Genomic DNA, 20,155 nt, shown 5'->3' with positions numbered 1-20,155 from the left:
AGCGTATACAAGCAGTTTCACTATATACCAAGTCGCGTATACGTAGGTTAGCTATATACTAAGTAGCGTGTACCAGCAGGTTGGCTTCAGCAAAAGCGCGTGTATGTGGAAATCTTATCTTTGGTCCACGACGGTTATTCCTTGGAAGTTGTGCCTATGGTTTTGGACCTTGGTGTCTCGACGGACGTGTTGATCCCTAGTTTTGAAGTTGATGGTATTGGATCTCTATGGTTTTGGCCCTTGGTATCGAACAAGGCCTAAGGCTATATAAGGAGAAGGAAATCATTAGGCAAAAGTATCTTAAATGTCTTGAATATCTGATGAAGCATTAGATCCAATATGCAGGGTTATGGGTTGATGATGCATTGCTTGATCTGAGCTAAGGAGAGATCTCACCGGTTGATGGAGAACAAGATCTAAGGAGAGATCGGGATCAAATGGTTTGAAATGAACTATCTTTATGATGCTTATTCTAGATCTACATACTGACGCATGTATTGTTCTATAAGTGTTATGAGTATGACTGATGTCTGGTACAGCTGCAAGTTATGAGAAATTATTCTTAGATCTGTACGCGGGTTTTCTTTGGCAAAAGCGCGTATACACGCGGGTTTGATTCATATAAGTAGCGTATACATTGTAAAGCTTGATATTTGAAGTTGCAGATGGATCTGATGGTTATTACAGAGTTCTGTGTCTGCTCTGTGTTCTGGTGACTGTTGTTAACAGGGTTTCAGTGATTCAGAGTTTGATGATTGTTTTGAGCCTCAATGATAGTTATGGGTCCAGTATGAAAATTGGATGAAAAGTGGCCTTTCAGATTATGTGTTGTGCTTCAGTGTATCCAGTCTGAAAATGTATGAAACATGGTACCTGGAGGTGAGAAGATTGTAGGCAAGCACCTACGTACTAGTATCTAAGCTAGTACAAAAGCTAAGGGAGATCTTTGGAGCATTGTAGCAGGTAGTAGCCTGCGTACTAGTAAATGGATCGGCTAGTACAAGAGAAAAGGGGGTTGTAGCTCCCGTACTGGTATAAGACTGCACCAGTACAAATATTGTAAAAGGATTTTCTTATTAAGAAGAAGATTGAGATGACTTGCAGCAGGTGGTTTTCACCCACATTGGGTTTCCACCTTATATCTTTGTGTTCATGTGTGTGGCTTTTTGTGTGATGATCTGTTCTGTTATACTGCACCTGTCTACTGTTAATATGGTTAATAATGTTCTGATGCATTTACTGAAGATAAGCTAACTGAATCATAAGATTTCTGGATATATGCTAGTTGCTTTAGACACAGTAGCGTGTACACGTGGGTTAACTTAACTGAAGTAGCGTATATGTTTTTCAGCATTGAAAAAGGTTTTAATGATCTGATAATACTGATTCACCCCCCCCCCCTCTCAGTATTATTTCCAACAACATAATCCTTCAAGTTGGTCATCTCATCTCTGCTCTCAATAGAGTGGTACCTTATACCAAACCTTGGATCTATTCTAGCTCTCCATATGAATCCCAAGCTTAAGGTTCTTTGAAAATGCCTCATAGTATTTATTGTAATCCTCCTTGTTTTTAGTAATTTCAAAGAATAGCTCCACACACTTCTTGTAAATGTTCTTCCTAATAACCTATAATATTTTGTTTTGTTGGGGAGTTTCATGAGAAATATTCAAAGGAAGGTCTTCAAAGTCTACAGCACTCTTAACAAATCTAAGATACGTTAGTATTAGCTCTTCACAGTTTCCCACACCTAACATAGAGCTTGATGTTATTTAGCTTCTTTTTGGTATTAAAGAGATCAAGCAACGCCCTCTTAGGAATAAAGAGGATGGCCTTGAACTCAAGATATCAATCAATAGAGAAACATTCCACTACCAAGTTCTCTTCCCATTCATTTTCCTTGTTGCACATTCTTCCTTTGTAATATCCTCTAGTTTCCTCACCTAGATAGGCTTCTATTTGTTCACAAGACTCCATTCATGTGAAACTTCCTTGATTCTTCATCTTCTCTATTCCTTCCATCTCCTTTTCTTCACCCATTTCCTCAATAGTGACTCTTCTCCTCTCTTTTCCTTTTCCTCCTCCTATTCATCATCGAAAAATTCCTTTTATGTATTCTTCTCAGTCCAAAGAGATATAGGATAGCTAATGAACTCTGAATGCTTCTTAACAAGGTCCTTCAAAGGCCTCTCCTCAAGGTATTCCAACTTATCTTCTCTGAGAAACAGAGTGATCTTGGTTCCTCTACCAAGAACCTCCCCACTTGTATCTCTGGTAACGATAAACGATCAGCCAACCTGAGATTCCTAAATATATTACTCATCGTCATTGTGATTGGTGGTGACAATCCAATATGTAGAGTAGAAACCCACATCAAACTCATCAATCATGCTAACATCAGCACTAGTTTTAAGATCTTCCATAAACACTTTGGTGCCATGATATGTAAACTATCGTGGATATTCCACTGGATAGTTCTTCACAACAAATCTGATAAAATTATATGCAAAATATGAAATTCTACATTTTTACAATTTTATTAGATTTTTGGATTTGTATATTTATTGTTAACAATGTATGCATGTGAATCAAAATTATGCAAAAAATAGAGAACAATGGAATAAAAATCTCACACACACATTTGACACAAGATATGTTCTAGGAAACCCTTTCAGCAGAAAAACCCAGCTGGAAGTTGAGGTCACTTCGCTCTCTTTCTCTGAATGGAAATATGGTTGCAAGTACAAAGAAGTATGGCATGTGGCCCATGGGCTACTGCAGTACACATATCCTCTCTATGTTCTCTACCTCATATCCCTCTTAGCTATCTTTTCTCAGCTATGGAATAAATGCACTCGAAAGTATGGATTCCCTTTTCCTCCTATTGGTCCAATTATAACACAGCTCGATAGCCTACTAGTGGTTAGGTTTGACTATCTCAACTCTTAATTAGAGTTACAATATAAACTCTTCTAGAGTCTTCTACATCATAATCATGTGGCTAGCCCCTTTTTCATGAATAATGGGGGCTGACGTGGCATCCTCTCGAATTATGGTGGTGAAAACAGGAAGGTCAACTTCTGAGTGGCATAACTTTCACATATGGACTCTGATTGATCTGAATTGGATCCATGAAAATAAACAAAGTTCCATGATTGTATCAAATCAAGACAGACTTTGAATTTATGAACAAAGAGCTATCAGGGAGACCTCTGGACAGTGGCAGTTTTCAACCAGCATGGAACGACGAGGACCTTGGTCAAAGCACGCTAACTAAGGCCCATAGAGATAGCACAGGAGGCAAAACTAGCTGCTAGGAAGCCCGGATCGAGAAACGGAGGCCATTTCTGATGCACGATTAGCGCTTAGCTGGGGAAAACCCCTAAAGAAGGAAAAGCCTCGAGATCTCGGTCACATGGGAAGCCGGGAAACCATAGGGAAAGCGCTAAGGTGAAAGGTGGGTCCCGCACTCCAAAAACCGATGGAATATCAAAGGCGCATTGGGTGGTAAGTGGATTTGGGTAGAGAACAAGTGATTCCATTCATTGCATGATGCATGTCCGACAGATGAGAGAGAAAACCGCCTCTCATCGTGGGCTAACGGTCGAGCAAGTCAACCATGCGAAAAGAGCGAACACCGTAGGATTTGGGGGGCTCCAGATCTGATGATGGAGATTGCGCCCAATGGGAAACTAGATTTGATGGGGGGATTAAACCGCGGCATATAAAAGTCTAAAGTCTGATTTGACCACTCAGTTGGTGGATGATCATTTCACAATGTAACTGAAATACCAAACCATTGAGGAAGAGCTGGCGCAGTTCGTGAGAGGACAAGTGGCCACTTCCCTATGGGATGTTGGTGATGACGCAGAGGCAGGGAACTCCAAGCAAACTACAACAGGCGATCCGAAGGGGTGGAAGTGGAAGCGAACCATCAAGAACGGATTGGCTTTAAGCCATGAACAAACAGAGAACAAGATAGAGAAGAAAAGGGAGGAAGAGCTAGAGAAGAAAAACAGTGAACGAAAAGGCGAAAGAGACAGTGAAGCAAGAAGCAGAAAACAGAGAGCCAAGCTGACCTAAGGCAACATCAAGCAGACAGAAGTCTTGAGAGTTTCAAGCAATCCCTGTGAGGATCTGTCAGGAATTAAGTACCACATTGGGCTCCTCCCATTGAAGACCAGAGAGGTCAAGACTTGGTAAGGAAATATTATGTGCACTTTAGTGGCTTGGGGAATACAAGAACCACCCTACTAAGCATTATCTGTTTCAGGAGACTCAAATTGAGCTCCTCACTTTAAAACATTTGCATTAAAGACACATTAAAAGAAGGCCACCACTGAAAGTTGGATCGGAGATGTAGCCCTGGAGGATAGGGTGAACTCCTTATTAATTTGTTGTGTTCTTGTATTTGCTTACTGTGTTTCTCTTACTGTCTTCCATTTTCCAGTGTCTGTGTATTTTGCAATTTGATCGATCCATTGCCTAAGATAACATAGACACACACTAGCACAGAATTTTGTAATACCTTCATTCATTAATTATTTAACTGAGGTCACTCACGAGTGATTTTTAGATCAAGTGGTATCAGAGCTTTACGTTGTTAAGTTTAGACAAGCTTGTGTTGGCTTAGCTGTTGAATGATAACTAGATCAAAGCTCAAATTAGGAGAAGGAGAGTTGGTTGAAACTAATCCTAAAATTGGGAGAGTCTATCCTCAGAAGATAATGTTAGAGGAAGGTTCTATGGGGCCAGACCCTCAATTCATAGATAGTTTCCTAGCTATAAAGTCCATGGTAGAAGAAATGTATAGGGACTTTAGAAAACATAAGGATGAAGATTCATCAGGCTCTAAACAAGATAAAGGAGAAGATGAGTCTCACTTCCATGACCACTCAAAAGGCAAGGGGAAAGAAGAAAGCTTTCTCCCACCTCCTAATAGCCCTGAACATAAAAATAAGGCATCTTTGATTAAATTGGATGTTAAATTTGATTTACCTATATATGATGGAGAGTTGAATGCAAAAAAGTTGGACAATTGGATTAGACAAATTGATGTTTATTGCAGAGTGCAAAATATCGATTCAGACAAGAGAAAGATTCAGCTGGCAAGCCTACGCCTTGGAGGCACTACCTTGGTTTGGTGGGAAGGCAGGACCCAAGTTGACATGAAAAGACATGGTAAGACTATCTCTGTCTAGAGTGAATTTGTTTCTACAATCAAAAAGAAATTCTATCCATTGGCCTACATGCAGCAAGCCATGATGAGCTGGCAAACTCTTCAACAGTTGAAATGGCAAAGTGTGCAAGGGTACACTCAAGAATTTAGAAAGAGAGCATTGATTCTAGGAATCTCATTAGACTCACCTGAGACTCTGTTGAAGTACATTGGTGGTCTACACAACTACATGAGGCACACTATCCTCATGTTTAATCCCACTAGTATAGATGAGGTATCCGTACAAGCTACTCATCTAGAAGCTAGAGGAAAGAATGGAAGTCTAGAAGTTGGGGGATCATCCCAACCCACTACAATCAAGAATAAGGAGAAAAGAAAGCAAAAATGGAAAGCAAGGAACGCTAACACTACACAGAAAAGTAAGGCTTCATTCACTCACTGTAAAAAGGATGGGCATGATGATGAGCACTGTTGGATTATGCATCCAGAACTGAGACCTAAGAAGTTTGACGGCAAGAAGAAGAAGATTGTTGCAACTATTCAGAAGGATTTGGGGTCAGACTCAGGAGATCAAACAACCATTGCAGCCACAGGTATAAGAGGTAAGAATTCTGAAGCATCTACTAGTAATTTTTCACAATCTACTATTGATGAATAAAATTAGAGAAAAAGACGTGAGCTTTTCCATATTCGAGTTATTTCCAAACATCAAAAGATTGATACTTTGTTTGATAGTGGCTCACAAGTAAATTTGATTTCTGAAGCAATTGTAAAGAAGTTAGGATTAGTAACTACACCTCACAAGAAACCATACCCATTAGGATGGTTGAATGATAAAGCACAACTACAAGTGACTAGACAATGCAAACTCAAGTTTTCTTTTGGGTCAGCATTTGTAGATGAGGTTGAGTTAGACATAATTCCTTTGGATATATGTGGAATTGTTTTAGGAATTCCTTACTTGTATAACAGAAAAGCTATTTTCTATAGAGCTGAGAACAAGTATCTACTTGTTAAAGATGGAATTGAATCCTTTGTAAGAGCTCATAAGCTCAAGAATAATTATACTCTCATAAACTCAGGGCAGATGAAAAGAATGATAAATTCATGCAAACAATTCTTACTAAAGGTTGTAAAGGTAAAGAAACCTGATAACACCAATGTATTTGAGGGTTGTAATGCTAAACAGCAAGTTGATATAGAAAAGGTTGTTTCAGAGTATGATATCTTGTTTCAAGAACCTAAAGATCTGCCACCCAAAAAGGAAATAGTGCATGATATTATTCTGCAGCAAGATGCTCCCTTGCCTAACATTGGAATGTACAGGTTGTCCACTTTAGAGAATGCTAAAATCAAGAAGCAGGTGTAGGAGTTTCTCGAGAAGGGGTTCATCAGACCTAGAACATCACCATGTGGGTCTCCAATCGTTTTGGTGAGAAAGAAAGATGGCTCGTGGAGAATGTGCATTGATTATCAAGCACTGAACAAGATAACAATCAAAAATCGTTATCCCCTTCCTTGCATAGAAGATCTTTTAGATCAATTGAAATAAGTTGTTTATTTCTCCAAGCTAGACTTGCATAATGGATACCATTAGGTCAGAGTTGCAGAACAAGATGCATGGAAGACTGCTTTCAAAACAAAGCAGGGATTGTATGAGTGGTTGGTTATGCCTTTTGGCTTAACTAATGCTCCTGCTACTTTCATGAGATTAATGAATGATGTACTCAGACTTTTTCTTGATGATTTTGTTATTGTGTATCTAGATGACATTCTGATATTTAGCAAAATGTGGGAAGAACACTTAAAGCATGTTAAGCATACACTAGATGTTTTGAAAAGAGAAAAACTTTATGTTAAACTCTCAAAATGTGAATTTGGCAAAACATCTCTGAATTATTTGGGTCATATAGTAGGGGATGGTGAATTGAAGATAGATCCCTCTAAGGTGGTAGTCACTGTAAACTGGCCTAAACCCAAATCTTCTACAGAAGTTAGAAGCTTCTTAGGAGTAGCACAATATTGGAGGAAGTTCATTTCTAACTTTTCCTTAATTGTAGCTCCCTTACATGCTTTGACAAGATTTAACAAGGTGTTTCAGTGGGGAGGCAAACAGTAGAAAGCCTTCGACACCTTGAAAGAAAAGATTAATACAGCACCTATACTAGCACTATCTGATCTTCAAAGACCATTTGAGATCCAAACGAATGCCAGTGATTATGCCATGGGAGCAGTGTTGACACAGCATGGTAAACCCATATGTTATCATTCTGAGACATTTAATTCTGCAGTGGTTAACTATCCTACATATGATAAATAATTGTATGCATTAGTACAGAGTGTGAAAAAGTGGAAACATTACTTAATGGGCAAAGAAACAGTAATACATATTGATCATCAACCACTTCAATATCTACACTCCCAAACTAAGTTGCAGCAATCAAGGCACTATAGATGGATAGGTTTTCTACAACAGTTTCATTTAGTCATCAGATATAAAGAGGGCATACACAATAATGTTGCAAACATGCTATCTAGACCCATTATAAATGCATCTACTATACTTAAGCATAATTCTGTATTACATGAGAGCTACATTGAACAATATGCTCAAGATATAGACTTTAAATATGTATATGCAACTTTAAGTCAAGGCAAATGAGTAGAAGAATTGGATTATCATGTAAAGGGCTGACTCTTATACCATTGTGGGAAGTTATGCATTCCACAAACTAAAAGAGTAAAGATAATTCGAGAAGCACACACTTCTCTAATATCAGGTCACCTTGGGGTAAGTAAAACAGTTGCACAGCTACAAAGATTTTGTTATTGGCCAAAAATGAACGAGACAGTTTCTAGATATGTAAGAGGGTGTACTATGTGTGCTAAAAACAAGCCCAGCAATAGAAAACTAGGCTTGTACACTCCATTACTAGTTCCTTCTCACCCTTGGGAAAGTGTTTCCATGGATTTTGTTGGAAGACTGCCTAAATCTAGGAAAGGTCATGATTATCTGTATGTTGTTGTGGATAGGTTCAGTAAAATGTGTATTTTGATACCTTGTAAAAAACAGATTACAACTGAACAAACTACAAAATTGTTTTTTGAACATGTATGGGTTCATTTTGGATTACCCACTTCCATTGTATTTGATCGAGACACCTAATTTGTGGGGAAGTTTTGGTCAAGTCTGTGGGAACTGATGGACACCAAACTGAAGAAAAGCACAGCTTTTCATCCACAAACTGATGGCCAGACAGAAGTAGTTAACAGGACAGTGATCCAGTTACTTAGGGGATATTGCAGCAAGCATCCTAAGCTTTGGGATGAACATTTGTGTTATGTACAACATGCTTACAATAGAGCAAAACATTCTTCTACACAGAGATCTCCTTTTGAGACCTGTTTTGGTTTCACACCAAGGTCTCCTTTGGATTTTGTCTTTCATAAAGACACCACAGTTGAGGGGCACAATGATGTGGACAGGGCAATTAGGTTCATTGAACGAATCCAAGAGATCCACCAGGCAGTACAGGAACAGCTGTAAAAGAGCCAAGCCAAATACAAGGCAAGGCATGACAAGCATCAGATGGAGCATAGTTTCCAAGTTGGTGACCAATTCTGGTTGTATATCAGCAAGGAGAGGATGCAAGGTGAAGGTAAAAAGTTAAATCCTATCAGGTATGGATCCTTCAAGATACTTGAGAAGATTGGTGAGAATGCTTTTCACCTTGATCTACCAACGTACATGCACATCTACTCAATCGTAAATGCCAATTGCTTGAGATTGTTTGAACCTTCATTAATTGAAGATCCTGAAGAGCAGAGTCAATTTCCTTCTATTGATGACCTGCTACCTGAATATCTTAATGAATTGCAGGAAGACACGGTTCTGGACAGGAAGGTGAGGACAACGCACAAAGGAGATGTTGAGTACCTCAGAATTAGTCTCAAGGGTTCAAAGCCAAGTAGTACAAAGTGGATAGAGATTGGACAAGTGTGGCAATTGTACCCTCACTTAGAAGATGCTTGAAAACCAACTTTTGGTGGTCCAAAAGCTTTTTCAGTGGGAAGGTCATGATCCGAATTGGATCCATGAAAATTATCAAAGTGCCATGACTATATCAAATCAGGACAGACTTCAAATTTATGAACAAAGAGCTATCAGGAAGACCTCTGGACAGTGGCAGTTTGCAGCCAACAAGGAACGACGAGGACCTCGGTCAAAGCGCACTGACCGAGGCCCATGGAGACCACGCAGGAGGAAAAACTGGCAGTTAGGAAGCCCGGATTAGGAAACGGAGGCCATTTCTGATCGCTAGGCAAAACCCCTCGAGAAGGAAAAGCCCCGAGCGCTCGATCACATGGGAAGCTAGGAAACCGTAGGGAAAGCGCTAAGGCAAAATGTGGGTCCCGCACTCCAAAAACTGGTGGAATATTGGAGGCACATTGGGCGCTAACTGTATTTGGGCAGAGAACGAGCGATTCCATTCATTGCACAACGCGTGTTCGGTGGATGAGAGAGAAAACCACCTCTCATCGTGAGCTAACAGTCGAGCAAGTCAACCGTGCAAAAAGAGAGAACACCATAGGATCTAGGGGGCTCCAGATCTGACGACGGAGATTGCGCCCGATGGGAAACCGAATTTGATGGGGGAATTAAGTCGCGGCATATAAAAGTCTGAAGTCTGATTTGACCGCTGAGTTGGTGGATGAATCTTTTCACAACATAACCGAAATATCAAACCATTGAGGAAGAGATGGCACAGTTCGTGAGAGGACAAGTGGCCACTTCCTTGTGGGACGTTGGTGATGACGCAAAGGCAAGGAACTCCAAGCGAACAACAGCAAGCAATTTGAAGGGGCGAAAGTGGAAGTGAACCATCAAGGACAAATTGGCTTTAAGCCATGAACAAATAGAGAACAAGATAGAGAAGAAAAGAGAGGAAGAGCCAGAGAAGAAAAATAGTGAACAAAAAGGTGAAAGAGACAGTGAAGCAAGAAGTAGAAAACAAAGAGCCAAGCTGACCTAAGGCAGCATCGAGCAGACAGAAGTCTTGAGAGGTTCAAGCAATCGCTGTGAGGATCTGTCTAGAATTGAGTACCACATTGGACTCCTCCCATTGAAGACCAGAGAGATCAAGACTTGGTAAGGAAAGAATCTGTGTACTCTAGTGGCTTGGGGAATCCAAGAACCACCCTACTAAGCATTATCTATTTTAGGAGACTCAAATTGAGCTCCTCACTATAAAAACTCTGCTTTAAAGACACAATAAAAGAAGGCCACCACTGAAAGCTGGACCGGAGACGTAGCCCTGGAGGATAGGGTGAACTCCTTATTAATTTGTTGTGTTCTTGTATTTGCTTACTGATTTTCTCTTTCTGTCTTCCATTTTCTAGTGTTTGTGTATTTTGCAATCTGATCGATCTGTTGCCTAAGATAACATAGGCACACACCAACACATGAGTTTGCAATACCTTCATTCATTAATTATTTAACTAAGATCACTCACGAGTGATTTTCAGATCACTTATTAACACAATTATTGTGCCATTGGAAATTTCTATGTGTGTAGAATAGCATGAAAAAGTGCCACACTATTCCCCCAAAAAACATCATTTGATGCCTTAAAATTCTCCTAGAATTTTTCATACCTTCTTTTGCCAAACTGGGTCCCACTGGTAAAAACGGTCTCGTGAGCTTATTCCTCCACTTTTTCCACTCTCAAAGCATCAAGATGGATGAAAAACAATATAATGATCCAATCTAGATCACACCTCCCAATTTTGGGAGACTTTTTTCCCCAAAAGCTTCTACTGAATGAGGTGAGGATATTTTTCCTCCACCACCTCTCTAGTGTACCATATAGCTTTGCCTGGAAGTTTTCCTTTCAACCCAATCTACCAAAGGTCATGCTACCCATGTCTTGTAGTTCTAGACCTCTTCTACAAAACGGTATCTTCTTTCAAATATGCCTGAGTATCTGGTGCCAAATCTGCCACATAAGGTAGGACTTGTTCCTCCTCCTAATCTAGCATGGAAGGCCCATAGAGTTTCAAGTTCTCTACATTCATAATTGAGTAAATGCATATATATGATGGTAAACTAAGTTGATAGGAATTATCACCCACCTTTTCAGTATCTCAAATAGACCATACCTTAGAGCCTTGATTTTATTACTAGGCCCTTGTAGCCTCTCCCTGTTCAACTGTAGTCATACTTTGTCTCCCACCTTGAATGATTTCTCTATTCTATGTTGATCGTGCTTGACCTTATATTTCTCTTGTAACTTATGCAGTGTATCTTGTATCTCTAGATGGATTTTGTTTATCTTCTCTATAAAATTTTCAGCCCTCAATGCACTCTGTAAGATCTTCGCTCACTCCTCCTTGTTGTCCATATGCAATTTCCAAGGTGAAGGCGACAAATATCCAAAGTAGGTTTCAAATGGGGACTTTCATGTAGAATTTTGGAAGACTTTATTATAAGAATGTTGTATATATACCATATTTTCATCCCATGTCTTCGGATTCTTCTGGTTGTATCCCCTCAAAAGTTACACCAAATTCATGTTGACTACTTATGTATACCCATCTGTCTGTGGATGGGATGTTGTAGATCTCTTCAACTTTGTGTCCATCTTCTCCCACAATGTAGTCCAAAATTCACTAAGGAATATTGTAACCTTGTCTGAAATGATGCTTCTTGGTATCCCAAAGTGCACCCAAACCTATCTAAAGAATAAGTTTGTTGCTTCTTTCCCACTGATGGTATTTTTACAAGGCATCAGAACACACATGAATTGAACCTATCAACTACCACAAACAAGAAGTCATGTCCCTTCCTAGTTGTTGGTAAAACTTCCATAAATTCCATGGAAATGCTTTCCCAAGGACAAGTAGGTACAGTTAAGGGATGATATAGATCTTGTTTCTTATTGCTAGGTTTGTTGGTACAACAAAGCATGCATCCTCTTATGAAACTAGCTACATGCTCTTGCATCTTGTGCTAATACACATACCTTTTTAAGTTGGCCATGGTCTTCCCTACATCAAAGTGCCCTTTTACCTTGGAGGTGTTAGCCTCTCTAATCAACTACAATTTCTCACGTTTAGGAATACATAGCTTATCCAGCCTATAGAGTATCCCATCTTGGAGATGGTATTCAATGGTGTTATCACCATCGTGCACATGACTAGGACTCTACAACTGCTAAAACACCTCCTTGAAGTCCTCATCCTCTGAATATGCCTCTCTATATGCATCATGGGTGAATGGATCCATTTGCATAAGAGTTCCCAAAGTTGTGATCTTTGGTGTGGGTAGCCTTGAAAGAATGTCGACCAACTTTTTTGTGTTTCCCTTCTTGTACTTGATCACCAAATGAAATTGTTGTAGAAACCCCATCCACTTGTAATGCCTAGTTCGTTGAATCTTTACTCCAGGCCTACAAGTACTATAGTGGTTGGTGATCTGTGTGGATTATTGTCTCCTTTCCCATCAAATAGTGCTTCCACTTATTTGTAGCTTACACCAAGGAATAGAGTCCCTTGTCATGGGTAGGTTAGTTAAGTACTGCCCCATTAAATACATCATAATGGTAGCATACATGCCTTCCTCCCTACATCAAGGCTGCTCCCATAGCACACCCACTCATATTTGTCTCTACTTCAAAGGATCGTTGCAATATTGGTAATGCCAAAACAGGTGCTTGACTTCTCTTCTTCTTTATCTCCTCAAAATCCCTTTGTTGACCCTTTCCCCACAGGGAACTCTTGCCACTTGTTGTTATGGCATGGAGCAGTGTTTCTACCACTGAAAATGAGGCTATGACTTTCCTCAGGTACTTTTCTACCCCATTGAAACTCCTGGCCTCAAAAACATTAGTAGGCCCCAATCATTTCATGATGGCCTCCATCTTGGCAAGATCTATCTTCAGCTCTCCTCCATATATCACATACCCCCAAATACACCAAATATTGTTGGGCAAAATCACACTTATGTTACACATCATTTAGTCACCATCGGGGAAATGACTGCCAATCTAGAACTTTTTCTATCTGATGAAGTGTTCCAAATCAATCCCCTATAATGTCAGAAGCAAAATCATTCCAAAGATAACAAAAATCCTAGATTACATTGCAAAAAAACCTATTTTCAAGCACTTACGCACTTTCTCTAGTCACTAACTATGCAAACGCAGTTATAATCATTATGACATGTGCAATCCTATGCTTTTTTCTCCATTGAAAGGTGCAGCAACCTCTTCACGTAGGTAAAAAAATGAAAATCAATTTCTAGAAGCCTTGTTGGAGGAATATTTCCATGACTGAAGGCCTTGAGCCCCTGTTTACTTGGGCCTCATCCCTTGGTTCATGGATCAAACTCCCTCTCTTTGTGGAACCATAAATCTTCTCTTTATGGATCTAATCCCTTGAGAAGAGGATCTCCAACCTCCTCCTCTTGGCATATAAATTTAGCACAGGCCAGAGGGTAAAGGAGGAATTTGGAATGTAAACTTATGTTGTCAAATTGAGTCTGAAATATTATCACTTAAGGGAGGATTGGAGACTATTGGAAGGAAGTTTTCAACATCAGGTCTAAGTTTGTATTGCTCATTTTCATTCAATTATAATTCAAAAGAGTGTTTATTTTTCACTATATTATTCAATGGAGCTGATGTATTGTGTGTTTACTTCTATTTTTCCATTGATAATGATATTAGGTACTAGTCTCCTTGATCACTAGTATGGGTTTTATTGAGTCATTTATCTATCATATGCCTTTGATCTTTTGTTATTATTGTGTTTGCAGGTCTGGATTCTAAGCATTAGAAAGTTTCATCAAACCATAACAAGGATCTTCATCAGGCATTTCGTTTGAAAGGTATGGATTTCATATTCCAGTACTCTTGCTTATGATTCAATAGGAATAAACCTAGAGAAAGATTTACTAGTGTTTTTGTTTGTTTGTTACTAGATTCAACCATTGAATCTAGGGAGATCTTGTCTTTTCCACAAGACGAGATTTGTCCACCTAAAAAATTGGCGACTCCACTGGGGATCATTTATTTCTTCAATGTTCCTTCCTATGCCTTCCACTACCTTGATTGGTTGTGTATAAATCTTTGACAAGTTAAAATTTTGGATCTCTAGCTATATTTTTATTTTATTTTTTCTTGGGTTGCGCACTGTTCTTTTAGCAACAAAGCACAAGTTGTGTAGTTTTCTCTTAGCAACAGAGTGACAATGCACTGGAGTCAATTTCTCAAATGTGATATACATAAAAAAAAAAAATGAAAATTTAGGGATTTTTCAGCTCTTCTCTATTTTGCTCACTACTCAAAGGTTTGTCTAATTTCTTAACAATTTTTGGGTGTTTTTAGGGGGGGTTAAATTGTGGAATTTTCACATAATTTCATTTTGATTTTTTTGTTTATGAAATCTCATATTACATTTGATTTCATTAAGGTTGCATGATTTTTGTGAAATTTCCTTTACTTACACTTGATTGGTTCTTTTATTGCATTAGTGAAAGAAGGTACTGTTATGCATAAGTAGTCTTGTTATATTGTTCTTTTACTGATCTGGAATCATCTTGTGTTTGTTTTGAAGAATTGTGCATAATTTACATTGCATGGTTCATAATCTTTTTGACTTTGTGTTGAAGGTGTGTTTTTTGAATCATTTTGTGTACTTTATGAAAGGAAATATGGTGAAAGTACAATTCTTGCATTTTCTTTGAATATTGAAAATAATTTTCTCCTTACCATAGACAGAATTTCATCGAATCAAAAGATTCATTTTTGCATGTTTATTGCATTAAAATTGGAGTTGAAAACCAATATCATTTATACCATGTTGAAAATAGCAACAAGAAATGTTAAAAATAACATCTACAAATTCCAATTTAATTTTTCCTTGAATTAAATTATGAATTTAAATTCTAATTCTAATTCTAATTCTCATAGCAATTTGTAATAGTGAGTTAAGTTAAATTGACTTAATTGACTTAGGAAATTCGAGTTCGAAGTCTATCTAGAGTCATGTAGTTTGATCCCTAAATTTTAGGGGCCCAAGTTGAGTTATTTTGAGTTGTAATTAGATAACTCAGTCTAACTGTGTTATAGTCAATTAAACTAGTTCTAATTGTTGGAGGAACTAGTAGAGGTCTAGTAGTGGAGTAGTGCACCAGTGCATCACCAATACCACACCAGTTAACTAAATATTTACTCATAAATAACTCATGCATGTCAGTTCAGAGGACTACCCAGTTGAGATTAGAGTTCAGGGGCAACGTACTATCAGTTGTATAATTTTCTGAGTTGTACAGATGGTGCATGCAATCAGTTGAGGACCTATGTTTGGATTGGACAATTATGGAGAGGGAATTTCCACATTAAATAGAGGATAATTCTCTCAGGAATTGTGCAAGGAAGTAGGGGCTTGGAAGGCTAGTAAATTGGCTAAGTGTTGGCCAGATTCAACCTAGGAAGCAAAGAGATAGATTGTACTAGTGCAGGAATTGTTTGGGTTGAACAAGCATTGTATTTTCTTCTCAGGTCTTCTAGTTAATGCAATATAGATAGTCGGGGTTTTGAGCAGTTTCATTCCTAAGAGAAATATTATGTTATGTGTGATTGATATTCTTCCTTTTCTGGTTATTGTTTTCATCGATCAATTTTGGTTTCCATTGAAGAGTAGAGTAGATTCTTGTCTTGTGCTTTAGCACATCACATAAGTTGTTGAATATACAGTAAAAATCTACATGGTATCAAAGGTAAAGATAGTATAGAAGAGGATAATTTGATTTTGTTGTGTAGGTGAAATTGAATTTGCAAGTTCATATTTCAGAATCAACAATATGGATTTCTATGGTTTGAGACTTGAGTATGCCTTGGAAGGAAATTGAAATTAAATATCTTGGAAGGATGGGGTGGAGGCAGTGCTAGAAGACAATGAACTCAAGGAATTAATAGATCATGACATTCCTAAGTCTCCAGCATCTGATGCTAAATATATGGCTAAATGTAGAAAGTGAGTGGCAAAAGCGAGAAGGATTATCGTGGAAGGAGTTTGAGATCACATTGTCTTGAGTCTCCATGGTAAGGATACTCCATACTCAATGTGGAAGGCATTGATAACCTGTTTCAAAATAGTAGTGACCATAGGAAGTTGGCACTGAAGGAAAAACTCAGAAAGATCAAGATGGAGAAGGGCGACTCAATTCCAAATTACTTGACCAAGTTCACCTCTTGTCAGGATGAGATTGGAAGTGTCAGGATTGTTGTTTCTGAAGACGATATGGTGAGCCTATCTCTTCTAAGACTTCCCAAGAGTTGGCATAGTTATCAAGACTCTGTTAATGGGAGGGAGAAGCTACCAGATTGGGAATGGTTGTGGTCAGATTTGGTACATGAAGAGATTTGGTAGAACACCAGAGATGGGACCTCTTCCAAAGAAGTGGAAGAGGACTTTGCATTAGTGAGAAAAGAAAAGAAATCCAAGGTAAAGAAGTCCCAAGGAAATTTGGGGGGAAATAAGGACTTGTCGAAAGTCAAGTATTTTCACTGTCATGGGTTCGTGCACTATGCCATGAATTTCCCACAGAAGAAAGAAATCAAGATGGATCCAGTGATAGCGACAGCATGTGAAGCTCTAGCTTCACAATTCAAACTTGATTTCACTCTCGTTCCATGCATGTCCAACACTATAATGGCAAGCATGTGGTATCTTGACAGTGATGCTTCATTCCATATGACGAGGAATAGAGATATCTTTAGTGACTTTGAGGAGAAAGACCTCAAGAAGAACATAGAGTTTGGAGATGATGGGAGGTATAGCGTTACTAGGTTCGGTACAATTACCTTTCAGAGGGAGGTTGACTCCCCTCTCAGAATCACAGATGTGATGTATATTCCAGGATTAAAGAAGAATCTTTTTTTCGTCATTGTATTGGAAGACCATGGTTATGATGTGATTTTTAGTAAGGGAAAGGTTTTCCTTAGACACATCACCATAGGAAAGGTGAAATATATCAGTTTGCGAGTCAAGAACCTGTATGCTCTCAAGGTCGAAGATGCATGAAAAGCCTTGAGGAGCAAGGCAAAGGTTAGAGACTTGGTGGTTGAGAGGGAGAATGAATTACTTCTGAACATGCAGCCCCAGAAGAAGCGTCATAAATAGTCTCAGAAAGTTGTGCAGCAACCACAATTAGAGAAGCAAAGAGGAGATCGAGTGGAGAGATACACTCAAGCATAAAATAAGCAGCCTCAGAAAGTTTTGGAGTAACCATAATTGGAGAAGCAGAGAGGAGATCGAGTGGAGACATCCACTCAAGCAGAGACCTCGAATAGGGAGAAATTTCGATCCAAGTGGGTAGAGGGAGAACATGCAGCCATAACTATAGGTGAGAGGTGGGGCGATATGAATTATTAGTCCCAAGAGTGAAGAAATTTGGGTAGGGTCCATTGATACGTTTTGTCTCATGGATAATTACCTTGCTACGGGAGCCCATAGTACACAGTAGCAGGATGGATCAGTGGCGGTTGATGCAGTCAGATATCAATGTGACAGAGGCAGAGGCTAGCAATAGTCAGATATTAGAGAGTGTGTTATCACCTAGATTGAACCTCAGGTTAAAGGAAGGCAATGCCAAGGTAACCACAAACCACACTTAGCCAAGTAGCTAGCCTTACTAGGCTGGGAGAGGGCTCTCTCTGTAAGGATCTCAGCCAAGATGACTGGATCAGGTAAAGGATTTTAGGTTAGGTATAGTAGCATGAAATTTTGATTGGATTTTGTAGGGGTTTTGCTGGATCAAGAGGAGCTAGACAGTTTAGGTATAGGGAACTAGGTCAGAATTGCAGGGTGTTCAATGGGGCAAGGTAGGCATAGGCTTTAGCACTCAAGAGCTTGATGGTGTGAGATGTTTTAGACTGGTGAGAAGCTAAGAAAGGCATGTGAAACCATGGATCCTTCCTAGAGTGCTGAAAACATGAAATGGTGAATGGTTTCCCAAGGCAGAGCACTGATGCAATGAATTTTGCCTATCAACTTGAAAACATTCAACTAGAAGCAATGAAATGATTAAAGAAGTATACAAAACACATTAACATAAGATTACAGAAGAAGAAACTATACTAAAACTCATACCACATGGATCCCATAAAAATAGCTGCAATTCATATTAATCTCCTGCCAAATTGCTTACAAAAGGTGTAAAATCAAAGTTTGAGCATCCAGCTGAGTCCAACCCTTTACAATGAGAAAGAAGAAAAATATATAGACATGAATTCAACCTCCTCCCATCCTCAAGGGTCAAATCCATAAGATGAGGAGCTAATCTAAATAATCCTAAACAACCCTCTATTACTATTTATCTATCATAATTACATGCCATGTCGTCATTTACAATGGTGAATCATCATCCATGAGAGATAATCCAACAACCTAGTCAAAAACGGGAAAAATATGCCTCCTGAGCAAAATCTGCCCTACGCACAACACCACTTTCAGGTCCCTTTTGGAGGCCTTCCTGGCATCCAAATTGATCACATGATAGCTAATTGGAAAGGTCTTCAAGTCTACTTTCCAAAACACCTAGAATTTATACATTTGAAGCTCATTTGACCCCTAAAAACTTGATTCTCCCAAGGTTGCTTTTGTGTGTCCAAAAAGTGGCAGAAAGGTCATTTTAGGGTGTTTTTTGACCTTTTGGTGGACTAGTTCTGCCCCAAAAGCTTTGAAACTTACTAGGGTGCATGTCCTCATCACTTTGAATCCAAAAATGTAAACCATTTCTTCATTGAGTGCCCCTAGGAAAAGCGCAGTGCGCATCTAGGTCGTTTTCCTATGTGTAGAATTTCAAAAATTTGCAAGTGACAAAATTTCCTCCAAAGTTGCCCAAAATTGGTGAGAAGCACCATCATCAAGTGTCCTGATGAGACAAGGAAGCTTCAGCAAGAATCCTAATCCTATCCTCCTCCTTTTTTCCTTTTAAGGCCTGCCTTAGCCTAGTTTTCATTTTCTTGACCCTCATATTGCAAATCTTGTTTCGGGTCCTATAATGATAAGCCATGTGTATGATCATATAATTGTCTCTATTGGCCTTATGTAGTAGCTTCTCAAGGTGCAAGTTGACCCTATCAAGCCAAGACTCCCTATCGTCTTCAATCTCTTTCTCAATAGGAGTCAAAGTGACTTATGCCTCTTTGCCACTTTGTCGTTTCATCTTGAGCATTTCCAGCTCCATGAGGACTTGTTTGTCACTCAATTGCTTGTTTTCTTGCTCCAAATATGTGATGACATATTTTTCCCTCTCCAAATTTCCCGCCAAAGATTTTACTTGAGCTTCCCTTTCTTGTATGATGATATCTTTGATGGTTTCTTCGTCCTGAGCCTCTAAGTCAATGATTTCAACTCCATGATAGGTATAGCATTTCTCTGGCTCATCGTGCTCAGTCAAGTCAAGGTCCCTTTCCTCCTCATCATCAAGACTCTGCTCTGGCATCTTTTCCTTCCCTTTGTGCAGCTGTTGCACCCGTACCTATTATGTTGATGAAGAAGGCAAATCCCCTTCCACATCCTATGGAGCTAGCATTTGCCTATGAGTTAATGAAGAAGGCAAGGTCCCTTCCACCTCCCGTGGAGAAAAAACTTGCCTATCGGCTACAAATAATCTCCTAGTGCCCCTCTGATAGGTCATGTAAATGGGCACCTCAACAGTTCTAGTCTCCTTGGCCTCCTCATTCACCTGAACACTACCAGAAGTTCCTCCTACTTCTTGAGACACTGGTGGAGGATTTTGAGGATCCCTGAAGATATCATGAGAAATAAAGGTCTCCCAAGAGATGTTGAGGAGACTGAGATGATGAAGCATAATGACCTTGATCAAGGAATAGTGATAGAGGTTTCTCATCTACTAAGGGTATGGCTTATTCTGGACAAAATGAGCCATCTTCTCAATATTCCTGA

At 39.2% G+C, this 20,155-nt stretch overlaps 1 pseudogene; it reads right to left on the bottom strand.

The window, feature by feature from the left end:
- Positions 1-1,387: 1,387 nt before the first annotated feature.
- On the bottom strand, positions 1,388-17,474 carry LOC149177583 (heat shock protein 81-1 pseudogene; annotated as a pseudogene).
- Positions 17,475-20,155: the final 2,681 nt, after the last annotated feature.

Source organism: Pinus tabuliformis, chromosome 4_1, assembly GCF_031772625.1.
Source record: "Pinus tabuliformis cultivar Carrire ecotype Pingquan chromosome 4_1, CPIR1, whole genome shotgun sequence".
Lineage (NCBI taxonomy): Eukaryota > Viridiplantae > Streptophyta > Pinopsida > Pinales > Pinaceae > Pinus > Pinus tabuliformis.
Note: the sequence above shows the minus strand (reverse complement) of the source record. Positions and strands in the feature narration are given on the sequence as shown.